The sequence below is a fragment of the Mastigoproctus giganteus genome, chromosome 4 (genome assembly GCF_048544385.1).
Source record: "Mastigoproctus giganteus isolate SK-2022 chromosome 4, ASM4854438v1, whole genome shotgun sequence".
NCBI classification, from domain to species: domain Eukaryota; kingdom Metazoa; phylum Arthropoda; class Arachnida; order Uropygi; family Thelyphonidae; genus Mastigoproctus; species Mastigoproctus giganteus.
This window is the reverse complement of record NC_143578.1, coordinates 133,890,614-133,907,859: the sequence shown is the minus strand read 5'-3', so window position 1 is coordinate 133,907,859 and position 17,246 is coordinate 133,890,614. Positions and strand designations below refer to the sequence as shown.

Sequence of the window (17,246 nt, the reverse complement as noted above, 5' to 3'; positions counted from 1 at the left end):
GTCTTAACTGTGAAAATTCACTAAGCTCAGTCTGAATTAACTTCATTCTATGCACCTTCGTCATCTTAGCAATCTTGTAATCACATAGTCTCATTATGTGGTTAAAATTTATAAAAGTGTAGAATTATATATTAGCTTCATTAATAGGAAAACTAAAAATTGAATATGCAGTTTCAGTTACACTGTTATTATTGGTTATATGACACAAGGAAGCCTAAGGCTTTTGCTGCACCAGCCAAAAAAAAATTAAATGAATAAATAAAATTAAAGTACCTGTGTGTTTTCCTCCCCATATACATACCTATCCAGCTGAGCTTTCACTTTCCCTAAGTTGTCAGCCTCAACTGTCCAAGAAGGTAACTTATTCCAGTACAGGTGACCCCCACTTAATGCTGATAATTCGTTCCGGAAAAACTGAGCGCTAAGTGAATCCCCACTAAGAGAGCACCACATTCCCATAAGGTGGGAGTGGCCAACTTAACTTGTGATGGGATCTATTTTTTTCCCCTTCAAAATGTGGTGTGATCTACCATCTCAAAAATTTCATTGCACAAGGTGCACAAATCGAGGGATGACTGTATATTTAAAATTCATCATGATCGACCGAAATTAAATTCGCGATCGACTGGTAGATCGCGATTGACTCGTTGGCCACCCCTGCCATAAGGTAACATATGTATTTGTGAGTTGCAGTCAGTGTCATAGGATATTTCCTAATCAATAATAAACGGTAGTGAAAAGATGCACAAATGTCGGTCAAAATATTTAATATTCAAATATTTGTACATATAAAATATTCTGCATTGCATGCATGCATAATTATGTGGTAACTACTTATGTATCAAAATTAAACTTAAAATTCCAATTAAAATCATGAATTTAATTGATCTAAATTGATTTGATTTAATTGATGAAATTTAATCATGAAAAATATGATTTTGGGTTGTACTTTGGCCCTCTTCCTGGTAAACTAAAACAGGCTTTAATTTTAAATCCTCAGCAGCGTTACCACCCGACAATAAAGTCAACCGATCCTTCGCCGCTTTGAAACCTGGCATGTTTTTTTTTTTCTTCTTTCAATATGAAACTTCTTTTAGGCATTTGTTTCCAAAAAAGTCCTGCTTCAACTATGTTAAAAACTTGTTGAGAAGTATAACACATAATACCCCTCTTCAATAATTTTAACAAGTTCCTTTTTGAAAGTTTAAACTCCTTGATCTGCACTTGCGGCTTCTCCCTGGATTTTAAATCTATTACACCAGCTCTTACTAGTTTTAAAAGGTTTCACATTTTTTTTAGGTGAGTTTTTTCAGTTCATCATATAGTCTAATCTCATCCTCTCCTTTTTTTTTTTTTATTATACTATTTAACTTAACTGAATTCTGCATTGGATATTACCTTCAATATAATTAAAGTCTCTCCATTTCAATGCTAATAGCCGGCCTAGCCCTAGTTGCTTGCAGTGGAACAGCTGTCTTTCCCACTGCTAAAATTAAGTCTTTATTTTTTATAATTGTTCTTACAATTAAACCTGCCAGTCGTAAATTATGGCACACATCCACTTGTCATTGACTGGAATCGATTCGCTTCGAAACGCCTAATTTAATTTTCATTACATTTATAGCCTTCGTACTGCATCCAGACGTTTCTTTTTAATTCTTATCCGCCATTATTAACTCTTCGAAAGTGTAACTGTGTTGGTTGCATTAATTATGATACAATGTCCGAGTAAACTGTCCATTACGCACGATGTCTAACACTGTACGAGTGATGACTGGACTTTGGATAAATGCATATAACACAAATATTACAAGCAATATACTTATTATTATTATTAGCCATGTGGTGCAAGGAAGCTTGAGGCTTATATTGCACCAGCCAAAACCAGAATTACCCTGGGAGGGAGGGAGGGAGGGAGGGAGGGAGGGAGGGAGAGAGAGAGAGAGAGAGAGAGAGAGAGAGAGAGAGAGAGAGAGAGAGAGAGTCAGAAGTAGAAAGGAATCACCAAGAAAGAGAAGAATGATGATATTAAGCTCAGGACCCTGGATGTGCCAAGCCCCTACTCACCAGATGTGAGCTCCCTGATGGTGCTCGATCATTTTTTAAAATATTGATCTCGGAACTATGAAACAAGTCACTGTACTGCAATTAAATTAGCATGCAAGAAAATTTCACTGAGCGTGGGAAACGTTTTAATGCTGTTTTACTATTCATTTTCAAGCTGTCGACTCCATCAAAGGAAATGATTTCATTAAAAAGGCCAAAAATGCAATCTGTAAATGAGCATTATAGTAATTTGGGACAGTGTTAAAGTCAGGTACTGGTTATAATATACGAACAGCAATATAGTGAATCGGCATAAAGCGAACCACATTATAACGAGGGCCTGCTGTATTTAAGAACTTAATTTTTAAAAAAAACTTCCTTTAATAGAGGTGACTTATTCTTAACGCTGATAATTCGTTCCGGAAAAACCGAGTGCTAAGTAAATCCGCGCTAAGCGAGCGCCGCATTCCCATAAGGTAACATATGTATTTGTAAGTTGTAGTCGGTGCAATAGGATATTTCCTAATCAATAATAAACAGTAGTGAAAAGATGCACAAATGTCGGTCAAAATTTTTAATATTCAAATATTTGTGCATATAAAATATTCTGAATTACATATGTATATAATTTTGTGGTAACTACTTATGTATCAAAATTAAACTTAAAATTCCAATTAAAATCCTGAATTTAATTGATCTAAATTGATTTAATTTAATTGATGAAATTTAATCATGAAAATTTTTAATAATTTAGTAACATTTAATAATTCAGGCAGATTACGAGAAATCTTTGGCAAGGGATGCAAAGAAAAACAGCAAGGAGTTCTTTACTTATGTAAATTCTAGAAGGAAGGGGATGAATCAGATTGGTCCACTTGATATCGATGGTTCAACTGTTCATGATCCTGCTCAGGTAGCCAGCAAACTAAATCAATATTTTGTATCTACATTCACACATGAGGAGTTATTCAGGAAGGGGAATGCCATAGATGAAGTAAACACTGGCATTGAGCTAGATGATCTTGTAATAATTGAGAATAAAGTGGAGGAGAAATTGTTGAAGATAAATACAAGAAAGGCACCTGGGGTGGATGGGATCTATCCAGTTATATTAAAGGAGGCAGCAAAGGAAGTAAGCAATCCGTTAGCCATAATTATGAGAGCTTCCTTGGACTCAGGGGAGGTACCCACAGACTGGAGATGTGCAAATGTAACCCCAATTCAAAAAGGAGGATAAAAGGCTGACACAAGTAATTATAGACATGTGAGTTTAACTTCTGTTCCAGGAAAATTAATGTAAGCACTGGTTAAAGAAGCACTGCAGGATCATCTTGAGAAGAATTCAGTTATAGCTCAGACACAGCATGGTTTTGTTAAGGGAAGGTCTTTCCTGACCAATTTGATTGGATACTATGATGTAGTCACAAAAGAATTGGATGCACTGACTTTTGATACTGTCGCACATGGAAGACTGCTGCACAAATTGGAGCAGTGTGGCATTGGGGGCAAATTGTTCCTATGGATAAAGGGATGGTTGAGTGGCAGAAGACAGAGAGTGGTAATTAATGGACACTGCTCATCGTGGACTAATGTTATTAGTGGAGTCCCTCAGGTTTCAGTGTTGGGTCCATTGTTGTTTGCTGTATTTATAATGTCCAAGTTTCCAGACGATACAAAGGTTGGCAGGGTTGTTAAGGACGCTACTGACACTATGCTGCTGCAACAGGATTTGGAATGGTTGAGCAGATGGGCTGAGAGGTGGCAAATGAAGTTTAACATTGACAAATGTAAAGTACTACATATGGGAAACAGCAACCCTAGAGCAATGTATCAACTCTGTGGTACTACACTGACAGTGGTAGAGAATGAGAAGGACCTGGGGGTAATTGTGCAGGCTGATATGAAGTTCTCTGAGCAGTGCAGACGGGCGACAAGAGTAGCTCATGGTGTCTTATCAATGATATACAGAAATTTTCCTAGCAGGGATAGGGAGGTGATTATTCCCTTGTATAAGGCAATGGTCAGGCCGCACCTTCAATACTGTATGCAGATCTGGAGGCCTCATTTCAAGAAGGATGTAGAGCTGCTGGAACGAGTACAGAGAAGGGCAACAAGGTTAGTGAATGGAACGAAGGGTTACTCTTACGAAGAAAGGCTTAGTAAATAAATTTGATGAATTTGAGGTATTGCTCAAAACATCAAAGGCAGATATTGTTGGGATATCAGAGACGTGGTGTCACACAGATATAAGGGATGCAGAACTGCAATTTGGGGAGTACAACGTCTACAGAAAGGATAGACAGGATAGGAAGGGGGGGGTTATGCTATTAGTTAAGAAACACATAGAAACCAAGGAAGTGAAGCCAGTCGACATCGCCGGACAGTGCAGTGTTGAGTCAGTTTGGTGTGACATAAGCATTGGGAGATCAAAATTGAGAGTAGGAGTGTGCTATAGGCCTAATGACTCTGATGAGTATAATAAGGAACTGTACAGGGAAATAGAGTGGGCCAGTAAATCAGAGAGTCTTATAATGGGAGATTTTAATTTCCCAGATATTGACTGGAATTTGGGGGCTGGTTACTCACACACTAGCAGGGCTTTTGTGGATTTATTGGATGATTGTTTTCTACATCAGCATGTTCGGGAGGCAACTAGAGGGAGTAATACTCTTGATTTGATTATCAGCAGTGATTCTTCATGCATTAAGAATCTGCAGATAAATGAACCACTAGGTGGCAATGATCACAGTGTGCTGAAGTGGGATTTACTCAAAGAGGTAACTACCATTAGGGGTAAAGGGAAGGGTTATTGCTTCCGTAAAGGCGACTACGATGGACTGAGACAGTATTTAAATTCTATACATGGGACCAACTGATGATGTTACCAACAGCAAATTCAAAATGGGAAGCATTCAAAGAACTTATCTTGGAAGCTACTAGGCTTTACATACCAACTAAGAAATATTGTTCAAGGTTTAGGCCAAAATGGATGTCAGATGAACTAATGAGGCATATGGCAGAGAAGAAAAATGCATGGGATACTTAAAAATTAACACATGACACAGAAGCCTATGATAGATACAAGTTGATATGCCACCAAGTTACAAAGGAGGTTAGGCAGGCGAAGGCAGATTACGAGAAATCCTTGGCAAGGGATGCAAAGAAAAACAGCAAGAGTTCTTTACTTATGTAAACTCTAGAAGGAAGGGGATGAATCAGATTGGTCCACTTGATATTGATGGGTCAACTGTTGATGACCCTGCTCAGGTAGCTAACAAACTAAATGAATATTTTGCATCGACATTCACACATGAGGAGTTATTCAGCAAGGGGAATGCCAGAGGTGTATTCAACTCTAGCAGTAAGCTACAAAATCTTGAAATAACTGGGAGTAAAGTGGAGGAGAAACTGTTGAAGATAAACACAAGAAAGGCACCCGGGGTGGATGGGATCTATCCAGTTATATTAAAGGAGGCAGCAAAGGAAGTAAGCAAACCCTTAGCCATAATTATGAGAGCTTCCTTGGACTCAGGGGAGGTACCCATAGACTGGAAATGTGCAAATGTGACCCCAATTCACAAAGGAGGATCAAAGGCTGACACAAGTAATTATAGATTTGTGAGCTTAACTTCTGTTCCAGGAAAATTAATGGAGGCACTGGTTAAAGAAGCACTGCAGGATCATTTAGACAAGACTTCAGTTATAGCTCAGACACAGCACGGTTTTGTTAAGGGGAAGTCTTGCCTGACCAACTTGATTGGACACTATGATGCAGTCACAAAAGAACTGGATGCAGGGAATAACTTTGATATTATATACTTGGATCTTAGAAAGGCTTTTGATACTGTTGCACATGGAAGACTGCTACACAAATTGGAGCAGTGTGACACTGGAGGCAAATTGCTGCTATGGATAAAGGGGTGGTTGAGGGGGAGAAGACAGAGAGTGGTAATCAATGTACACTGCTCATCGTGGACTAATGTTATTAGTGGAGTCCCTCAGGGCTCAGTGTTGGGTCCATTATTGTTTTCTGTATTTATAAATGATATTGATGATGGTATATCAAGCTTAATGTCCAAGTTTGCAGATGATACAAAGGTTGGCAGGGTTGTCAAGGACACTACTGACACTATGCTGCTGCAACAGGATCTGGAAAGGTTGAGCAGATGGGCTGAGAGGTGGCAAATGAAGTTTAACGTTGACAAATGTAAAGTACTACACATGGGAAACAGCAACCCCAGAGCAACGTATCAACTCTGTGGTACTACACTGACAGTGGTAGAGAATGAAAGGGACTTGGGGGTGGTTGTGCAGGCAGATATGAAGTTCTCTGAGCAGTGCAGACGGGCTGCAAGAGTAGCTCATGGAGTATTGTCAATGATATACAGGAATTTTTCCAGCGAGGATAAGGAGGTAATTATTCCATTGTATAAGGCAATGGTCAGGCCACACCTAGAGTACTGTATACAGGTCTGGAGGCCTCATTTCAAGAAGGATGTAGAGCTGCTGGAACGAGTACAGAGAAGGGCAACAAGATTAGTGAATGGAACAAAGGGGCGCTCTTACGAAGAAAGGCTTAAGTTTTGCAAATTACAGTGTCTGGAGACTAGGCACCAGCGAGGTGATCTGATAGAGGTGTATAAAGCCTTGAATGGTTTAAGCATTCTGAATGCTGATGGGATTCTTCCTCTAGCTCAGAAAAATCACCTGAGAGGGCATAAATTCAAATTGAGGAAAGACAGATGTAGGATAGACGTGCGGAAATTTGCCTTTAGCCAGCGGGTGGTTGGTTGGTGGAACAGACTTCCATCCCTTGTGGTGGAGGTTGATAGCCTAAATCAGTTTAAGGCTCAGCTGGACAGGTATTTTGAACGAACAGAGGGGTGAAGTGGAAGTGGGTTTTTTTTTTTTTTTTTGGCTGATGCTGCATAAGCTTGCTTTCTTGCATCAAATGCCTCTACTGATGCTAATGTTAAGTTTTGCAAATTACAGTGTCTGGAGACTAGGCACCGGCGAGGTGATCTGATAGAGGTGTACAAAGCCTTGAATGGTTTGAGCATGCTCAATGCTGGTGGGATACTGCTCCTTGCTCAGAATAATCACCTGAGAGGGCATAAATTCAAATTGAGGAAAGACAGATGTAGGATAGATGTGCGGAAATTTGCCTTTAGCCAGCGGGTCGTTGGTTGGTGGAACAGACATCCCTTGTTGTGGAAGTTGATAGCCTAAATAAATTTAAGGCTCAGCTGGACAGGTATTTCGAATGAACGGAGGGGTGAAGTGGAAGGGGATTTTTTTTTTGCTGATGCTGCGTAAGCTTGCTTTCTTGCATCATATGCCTCTACTAATGCTAATGCCAATAATATAAGAACAGCATTATACCGAATCGGCGTAAAACGAACCGTGTTATAACAAGGGCCATCTGTAGTCTAAATCTCCTTTCCAATAAATTGAATTTATAGCCCCTAGTTCTGGAGTTCACCAAATACGGAGGATGCGAAAAGGTCAGGGAATGACCACCGCATATCCCGGAGCAATATGGCCGTAGTTGCCAATGCTCCTAAAAACCAAATAACAAGTTCTGAACATTTATAACTGTGAAAATTTCGCCTTCATTCATTTGTCTCTTCTCAGAGCCCATAGACCCTAATCAGGTCCCATCTCCCCCCCCCACCAAGAGGCCTGGTTACCAAATTTTTAACCCATATATTCAGTCTTTCTTCATGTTCATGCCCTTTTGCCTGCTTCACCAGCAGGTGTGTTTTGCCTGTCTTTGAACCCTTTCAAGAAGCCAGGTTTTTTATATATATATATACTGAATAGAATAATAAGAAGGTAGAAAAATGGAAAAAAGAGGAAGTACAGGAATTCTCTGACTTACGTAATACTCTACTTATGAAAATTCCACTTTACATAAGTTTTTGCCAGCCGATGCAAACTTAAAAACATTGTGGAAACGTATTTTGCATCCCGTATGAATAAATGGAGGTATCATGAAAATATCATAATGTGAACCCAATAACACATTTTTTTTTTTTTTGTTTGTTTTTGTTTTTTTTTCTGTAATTCGTTCCAAGTCCTTAAAAGTTAAATTTTGCTGTATTACTAAGCTATTTATCTCTCTAAAAGATTATATTTATAACGGAAATTGCACTACACTTTCATCGTTATTATATGTTCCCGTTATAAGAATAAATTTTGAACACGATTGATTCAAATTTCAAAATTTTTCAATTTTGAAATTTGAATCAATCGTTTTTTCTAAAGCACGTTTCTGGGGATTACAACCAAAAAACAATTTGCACTTTTCTGTTACTGCATCTAATTAGAAACAGGTAGTAAACTCGATCTTATTGCATTTGCGATAATACCAATAACTGCAATTGTGTGGGTTTTTACGGTATTATAGTGAAATGTGTTCCCCATCACTGAAATCTTCAATCGTAAAAAAAACAAGAAACTTCTATTCGTTCCTATTTACATATTACAATAATGAAGGGAAAGCAATCAACCGAAAGTGCAAGTGCTGATAGTGCCAGGAAACGAAAAAAAATTGATTTAGAAATGAAGATGAAAATGTCTCTAAATGTAACGAGGCTGGGAAAACTCATATTAAATAATTAAACTTCACACCAACCAGTACTTTAAAATGTTTTAATACTATAACTAAAAACACTGTATTTACAATAAAATAATTAAAACTAGTTTAAAATATTTAAAAAATATGACTGAAAGCAGTAATGTTAAAAATTTTAAATATACTGTAACAACTGTAGCTTTCGGAGACGGCAGTCTCCTTTCTCAACAGCGTACATTTCGCTGTATGCCACATCCTTAAATAGCAGGTCCAAGGCATTCGTCATGTGGTTCCCCAGGAATGTGATTGGTATTTCCCATTTGCACACCAGAACCGGAAATGGCTTGGGAGCGCGCTCCCCGAAACCGTTCATCGTGTCCCAGGACAACTGTTTCAAAGAGAGGGTGTAAATGTACACCCTTATCTCTATTAATAGTATTACTGGCTATCATGCACAGGGGTTCTGGAACCGTAAATGGCTCAAGAGCTTACGCATTGGAGCAGCCAGTAATACCATTAATAGAGATAAGGGTGTACGTTTACACCCTCTCTCTGAAACGGTTGTCTTGGGATAAACTGGGATATTGCTCTTCAGTATGTGACTATATTTCCTGAATGCTATCCATCCAAAATTTATTCTTCTCTTGACTTCCAGTAAAATAGCTGTAATAATGATAAATGGCTGGCCATTTATCATTATTACAGCTAATAACTTGTCCCAGATAAGTATATGCCTCCACCTTTTCAATTACTGCTCCTTCAATAATTATTTCCCTTTCCGTGGCATACTTGTTCATCATTACTTTTGTTTTAGCCATATTCATCTTTAGTCCAAAATCCTTACTAACTGTGCATAACTGATTAAGATTTTCTTCTAATTCTTTGGGATCGTGGCTTATGACCACAATGTCATCTGCAAATCGTAAATGGTTTAGGTACTCTCTGTTCACATTGACTCCTTTCTGCGACCGGTCTAATCTTCTGAAGGCTTCCTCAAGGGCAGCAGTAAACAGCTTCGGAGATATTGTGTCTCCTTGTCGAACTCCTTTCTCAATTTTAAATTTGCTACTGTCTTTGTTTAGTCTAATAAAGGATGTAGCACTCTCATATTTGGTCCTTGAGGTTGTCACAGACATTCTCTCAGATATGCCAGACAAGCTGTACTTGCTACCTGGGAGTCTAAAACGCTGATGGAACTGATATTCGGGTGACACTCAAGTCAAGTGGACCCAATTTCGGCGAAGTCCGGACGGTCTGTGACAACCAAATCCTCTGCTTGCACCTTCACGATGGTGGGACTGTTAGTAATCCTGGGTATAACCTCCATGCACAAGCACATGGTGGGTGACCACCCAGGTGTGAACCAACGTAAGCAGGGGTCGAGGTGTGGCGCCCACACCACATGGAGGAATGCCGCCCCTCTATGTTACCAGGCAGTACTAGGTGGTAGATGACTCTCATCAACCGGTGAAATACCACCACTTTGCTTATTGGAGGCTTGAAGTGGTGGAACCCATGTTTAGTCTCTAGAGCTAAGTTCCGGTCAACCCTTCCCTATCTCTTCCATCATGCAGTATGATTGATGACTCTTGAGGTTATGATGAACATTGTGGCGAGATCCAATATTCCTTACATTTCGAGGGTACAGCTCTAAAACGGTTTTCGCAGGCCGGCCGCTAGTTAGTACACCGGACCGAACCTATTGGTAACTCTCTAGGAGGCTTCCGGATCAGCTAGTGTATAATCTTGCTACCTCTACTCTGCCAGATAGTGACTGGAGGGAGTCCGAGTAGTGTGTATGCGGGGAGCATTGTCGAGGCCACGTTATGTCAAGGATCTGGGTATATTCTTCCCACATGTACGCCATATCCAAAAATTTCATTACTTCATACAGCATGTCCCACCCACTTTTTCTTACTATTGAATACACCATGAATTGTCAAACTAATAGAACAAGCTTATCTGCGAAAAGATCTAAACCTCCCAAGGATTTCCTAATTCATTTCACAAATATACGTGGTCTCAATTCTAATCTCAACGATGTCCATTTCCACTTGCAGTCTGCCAAACCCCATGTACTTTTTCTGACAGAATCTCAGTTATCGGTTGATTCAACTACTGTTCATCTCAGATGCCCAAATTATTCGCTGTATGATTCCTTTCGCCTCAAAGGTGGTACTTGTGCATATGTCCGTTCTGATATTCCCTGTCAGAGACTTGGCAATTTGGAATCTCCTCTCTTTGATCTTCTCTGGCTTAAAATCTCTCTACCTCATTGTGTCAAATTCATCTGTTGTCTCTACCGTTCTCCCAACTCCACTAATCACTTGGAGCTCTTTGACTTCCTCTCGTTGCAACTTGACTTTCTCCAGTCCAACTTTCCTAACAGTGAGGTAATTTTCCTTGGTGATTTTAATGTTCACAACTCCAGCTGGCTTCCGTTTTCTAGTCACACCGACCCAGCAGGTCGAGATGCTGAGGCTTTTGCAATTACTAATGACCTAGCACAGATTGTTCATTTACCTACAAGAATACCGGACAATCCGAATCATACAGCCAATTCGCTTGATCTTTTTCTCACAAACAACCCTTCTAAGTACACGGTCGAAGTGAGAGGTCCTTTAGGCACTTCAGATCACAACTTGGTGATTGTCTCTTCTCCAATGGAACCTTTATCTCATGGCTATTCCCAACCTCGTGTTGTTTGGCATTACAAGAATGCAAAATGGGATGACCTGCGAGACTTCTTTTCTTCTTTTCCTTGGTCAGATTACTGTTTGAAAACTCCTGATGTCAACGTTTGCTCAGATCGTGTCAGTGAAATTATTCTTGCAGGAATGGAATCCTTTATCCCACACTCCACTTTAAAATCTCGTCCTTTATCTAAACCTTGGTTTTCCAATAAATGTGCTAAGGCTGTTCAAGAGAAGAATGTTGCATATCGTAATTGGCTTGTTTCTAATTCTTCAGTTTCATTTTCTGCCTACACCAAAGCTCGCAACAATTGTAAAGCAGTTATTAATCAGTCCAAACTAGAGTTTGAACAGGCTAAGAGTAGAAAACTTGCTTCTTGCCCTAATGGTAGCCGAGCATTCTGGTCTCTTGCCAAAGCTATTGGCCGCAACTTTTGCCCATCTCTGCTTCCACCTCTGTCCAAACCAGATGGTTCTGTTGTCACTTCAGCCAAGGATAAAGATGACCTGCTAGCATCCCATTTTTCTTCCAGCGCATGTATTAATGAACTTGGTAAAACACCTCCCACCATTCCCAACACGGTCCATTCAATGCCTCCTGTGGTCTTCCGTCAAAAGGATATCAGAAGGATTTTGATGAATCTTGATGCTAAGAAAGCTCCAGGTCCTGATGGTATTTCTCCACTTGTTCTCAAAATCTGTGCTCCTGAACCTACTCCTATTCTTTGCCGCCTTTTTTCACTTTCTTATTCCAAAGGTGTTTTTCCTTCTGCTTGGAAATTTGCTCATATCCAGCCAGTTCCTAAAAAGGGTGACAAATCCCTCCCATCCAATTATCGTCCCATTGCAATTACTTCTACTCTTTCTAAAGTAATGGAGAAATCAATTAACCGCCAACTCTTAAACTACCTAGAAACCTTCCGTCTGATCAACGATCGCCAGTATGGATTCCGTCGGTGTCGATCCACTGGTGATATTCTGGCTTATGTTACCCATTTATGGACTACTTCAATGGAAAGGTTCGGTGAAACACAAGCAGTTGCTCTTGACATCTCAAAGGCTTTCGATCGTGTTTGGCATAAAGGTCTTCTAAACAAGCTTCCATCTTATGGTTTGCCAACTGTTTTTAGTAATTGGTTATCCAGTTTTCTCTCTGATCGCTCACTGAGGGTGATGGTAGATGGCTCTCTGTCTTCTAACTTCTCCACTAATGCCGGTGTCCCCCAAGGTTCAGTTCTTTCCCCCACTCTTTTCCTCTTGTATATCAATGACCTTCTTCCATTGACTGGAAATCCTATCCATAGTTTTGCCGATGATAGCACATTGCATTCAACTTTCCATTTTGAGAAACCTTGCCCTGCTCAATCAGCTTCAACTTCTCGAAAATCTGCTACCAATTCCTTAAATGCCGATCTTCAGGTAATTCTCCAGTGGGGCAAAGACAACTTAGTTGATTTCAACCCTTCTAAAACTCAGTCTTGTCTTATATCTCGCAAAAAGGATTCTTCTGCTCCTATGCTTATCTTTAGTGACACTCCAATTTCTAGGCAAAAGGATATATCTCTTTTGGGGATTACCCTGACTTCTAATCTCTCTTGGCACAAGCACATTACAAATATTGCTTCCTCTGCATCCAAAAAACTTGGTTTTCTCTTTCGCTCTCAGCGTTACTTTTCTTCCAAACAGCTGCTCACTCTGTATAAATCGCAAATCCGCCCTGCCATGGAATATTGTTCCCACATTTGGGGTGGTGCCCCCAAAACCTCTCTCAGGCTTCTTGATTCCATTCAGAAGAGGGCAGTTAGGTTAATTAATGATTCATCTCTAACGGAGTCTCTCCACTCGCTTTCTCACAGACGTACTGTTTCTGCTGCATGCCTCTTCTACAGATATTTCCATGGGCACTGTTCTTCTGAATTGGCTTCTATAATTCCCACTCTCTCTTTCAAAACAGTCCGAACACGTGCCGCCACCAGCCAACATCCATTTACTGTCCAACTTCAAACCCACAGAACCAACTTTTCATCTTCCTCATTTATTCATTCAACTGCCGTTTTCTGGAACAACCTTCCTTCATACGTATTTCCTGAAAATTACAATCTACAGAAGTTCAAGTCCAATGTCAACAAATATCTTCTTTCGTCTTCTCAACCTCCAACCCAAGCACGTTACTAAGTACTATAGGTTCTAATACCTCTCGTGTTTGGGGTTCACATAAAAAAAAAAAAAAAAAAAAAAAATATATTTTCTTCAAAATCATAATATATGGAGTATCTATGCCTTGTCTTTCCATTGCCCGAAACATTGCCTTATGCTGTATGGAGTCAAATGCCTTTTCATAATCCACAAATGCCAGGCATAATGGTGTTTTATATTCATTTGCTTTCTCCATTAACTGTGATATTACATGAAGGTGATCCATAGTTGAGAATCCTGTCCTTAAAGCCAGCTTGCTCTTTCGGTTGATTCTCATCAAGTATTCTTTCTAATCTGTTAGTAATGACCCTTGTGAACAACTTGTAGATATGGGATAACAAGCTAATTGGTCTATAATTTCTGATTTATCTCCTTTCTTATGCAGCAAAACTATGATTGCATTATTCCACTGCTTAGGCATCACACCTTTTCTAATGCACTTTGTGAAGAGCCTTGCCAGTTTTTGTGTTATGTCTCTTCCTCCCAATTTTAACAACTCTACAGTAACTTCATCTTCCCCCAGGGCTTTGATTCTTCATTTTCTTCAATGCATGTTCTACCTCATCAGGAAGAATATCGGGTATGTTGTATGTGTTGCTACTTTGCAATCCATCTTCCCCACTGCTGGTATCATTCCCTCGCTCCTCGTATAATTCTCTATAGTAGTCTTCTGCTATTTGAATTATGCCTTCTCTGCTGTTTATAAGTACACCATCGCTATTCTTCAGTTTCAGTATCATTTGTCTTTCTGTATTACTGCTCATGGCTGCTGATTTAAATCCTTTGTTTTCCCTTAATGCTTGTTCTACTTTTCTTGTGTTAAATCTTCTTATGTCCTCTCTGAGTCTCTTTCTAATGGCTTTGCATAACTCAGTATACTCAATTTTCTCCCTGTCAGTGTTTTTCTTGCTCTTCATTTGTCGTCTTTGGTTCATCATGACAAGTGTTTCTTGACTAATTTTTTCTTCTTTGGATTTCTGTTTCCCTATAGGTTTCTTGGGCTTTATCACTTTCAGAAAGTTGTAATATTCCTCGTCGATATCTTGGTCCTGAGCAGTCTGCAGAAGCTCAAACTTGTTCTTAAGTTCCAGTACATAGTGCCTTTTCTCCTCCTCTGTTATTTCAAAGACCTTTGTATTATTTACTCGAGTCAGTTTTTTCCTTTCCTTTCCTACATCTATATCAAGTGTACATCTTACCATTCTGTGATCACTTCCAACATTTACCTTATTCAGGACGGTAACATCATTCACAATATATCTTCTGTTAGTGAGGATGAAGTCGATTTCATTAGTTGTTAATCCATTTGGACTCTTCCATGTCTACTTTCTGTTCATCCTTTTCTTGAAAAAAGTGTTCATTACTGACATTCCTTGAGATTCTGCAAATTCCACAAGTCTTTCACCTCTTATTTCTTTCACCAATTCCAAAATTTCCTATAGTTCCTCTTTCTGCGCTGTTTTGCCTTTTTCCAACCTTAGCATTGAAGTCCCCCATAATAATAGTGTAGTGGGTTTTCTGCTCATCTAGAAGACTCTCAATTTCAGTGTACATTTCTTCAACCTCTTCATTATCATGGCTCGATGTTGGGGCATAAATCATTATAATCTTTAGCTTGTACCTCTTAGAAATCTTGAGTATTAGTCTTGACACCCTTGGTGATGTACTTTTGAATTCCAAAATGTTGTTTTTAAAATCTTTATGGACCAGAAACCCAACTCCACCTTCACTCCTTTCACTGTTTCCATTGGTGTACAGCAGATTTCCACTTGATAAACTTATAAGTGATTCATTTCTTCTTGTTGTTTCAGCCAAACCGATGATATTCCAATTCACATTTTCTAATTCCTTTTCCAGCTCTAATATCCTGTCTTCACCGATGAGTGATCGTACGTTATAACAGGCCAGGTTCAATTTCGTGCATGGCAGACTGGTCGTACCCAGAGATTCTTAGCACCCTCTGCTTCCACTCTGATCCTCTCGCTGCCGTACGAGGGAGAGTGAAAGCTGCTGGGGACTGAGGGCCATTTGTATTGTTGTGCTGTCATTGCTGGAGGGTTTGGTCTTTTCCTCTTCACGCTGACCAGGCGTCTTGAAGAGAACCACTCTACACGTTCGTTGCCACCTAAGTGACGTAACAGGGCTTACCATCGAGAAGGTGTGCATGAGTGGATTTTAGGGAGGCAGGCCAACCGGACTTGTCCTAAATCTTCTGTAATAGAGAGATATTGGATCCATCAGTGTTTTAGGCTGAGTGTCTGATAACACACAGGATACCTGTTCCCCTCTAAGCCCCTATACCATGTGCTTGTTACTATTTATTTTAATTCTTTTAATCTCCTCAAAATTCCAACACTAAAGCATTTTTCCCACTCTGAAAACACTTAATTATATGGTAAGTTATTATGTAGCACAGAGCAAAACGGAAGACAAAATAAATGACAAGTTTAATGTTAAGTTGTAAAACACAATATGTTAAATACATACGGTACAAAAAGCCTTCAGTTATTATGATAACTTCATCTGTCAAACTGACAGAGTTTAGGAATGTAGAACTGTGCATGATTGGCACTACACGCCCTTATGTTCTACATTCCTAAACTGTCAGTTTGACTGATGAAGGTTACCATAATAACTTTTTTGTCACCAAAAGGAGAGTTACTTAGTACAAAGAAGCGCACTATCGAAGTGCAATAAAATTTTGTTTTTTTAATTTTAACACAAAAAGTAAATGATAGATTTCAATCGGAATAGTTTTCCTTTGATAAGCATCGAATAACGCATAGCTAATGGGATTTTTAAATTTTTTTAGTATGTTTAAAATATAAATATGAGTATGCTCAATGAGTATGTTTAAAATATAATTTTCGTGCCCCAAAATTATATTTTAAACATACTCATTGAGCTCTTTCCAACGGTATAGCTATAGGCTGTCGACAACATTTTTATCCCCCCACATTTTAATCCTCCTCCAATTCTCAGACAAATTTTTTTCAACAACAATCAATATGGCATTATGTTGGCCCACTTGATGTGCAAACCCATGCAAAATTTCTAGTCAGTAGGTTGAGTGGTTACAGAGATACAATGCTGTGACAGACGGACGGACAGGCAGACATCTGAGTGACATTTTAAGGGTTCTTTGTTAGACTATGGCCCCTAAAAATAATAAGTAAAAATGAATAACATAAGTAAAAATAATTTTATAATAAAGTTTTTGTAGAATATTCCAAATTTTTATTAAGTTTTCATCCGACACCCTATGCCAACTTCTTTTCTTCCTCTTTGTGTGTGTCGGTTGCTGAATGACGTTTCCGAAGCAACCATGAATTGACATATTTTGCTGGATCGAAGCGGGTCAGCGGTGGGCATACAATTTTAAGTAACAGTAGTCAAGAAGCTGTTTTTGTCATCAACGAAGCTCTGGTTGGGCTGACAATCAGATTCATTTGTGAAAATTCTCGTTCACATTCACTCGATGAAATTGGTATCATACTCAGAGCATCCATCAAATTCTTCAATTCTTCCGAAACCATCTTTTCAATTAGGTACCCCCGAAATCCACGAATTGCATTTAACTGTAACCTAATTGACAATTTTCTAACTTTATTTTCACCAAATGCCAACAATTCATGCTTAGAAGGTTTTAATAAATAAAAAAATAAATAAATTTTCTGTTTATACTCCGGCACGACAACCAAGTCAGTAGAGTTTACAATAAATCGTCAATACAA

The 17,246-nt window shown here is 39.1% G+C and overlaps 1 protein-coding gene across 4 annotated transcripts in view; it reads left to right on the top strand.

Moving 5' to 3' along the window:
* LOC150087077 (single-stranded DNA-binding protein 3-like) overlaps window positions 1-17,246 on the top strand; it is a 538,273-nt gene that overhangs the window by 449,167 nt on the left and 71,860 nt on the right. The gene's annotated exons all lie outside the window — the stretch shown is intronic.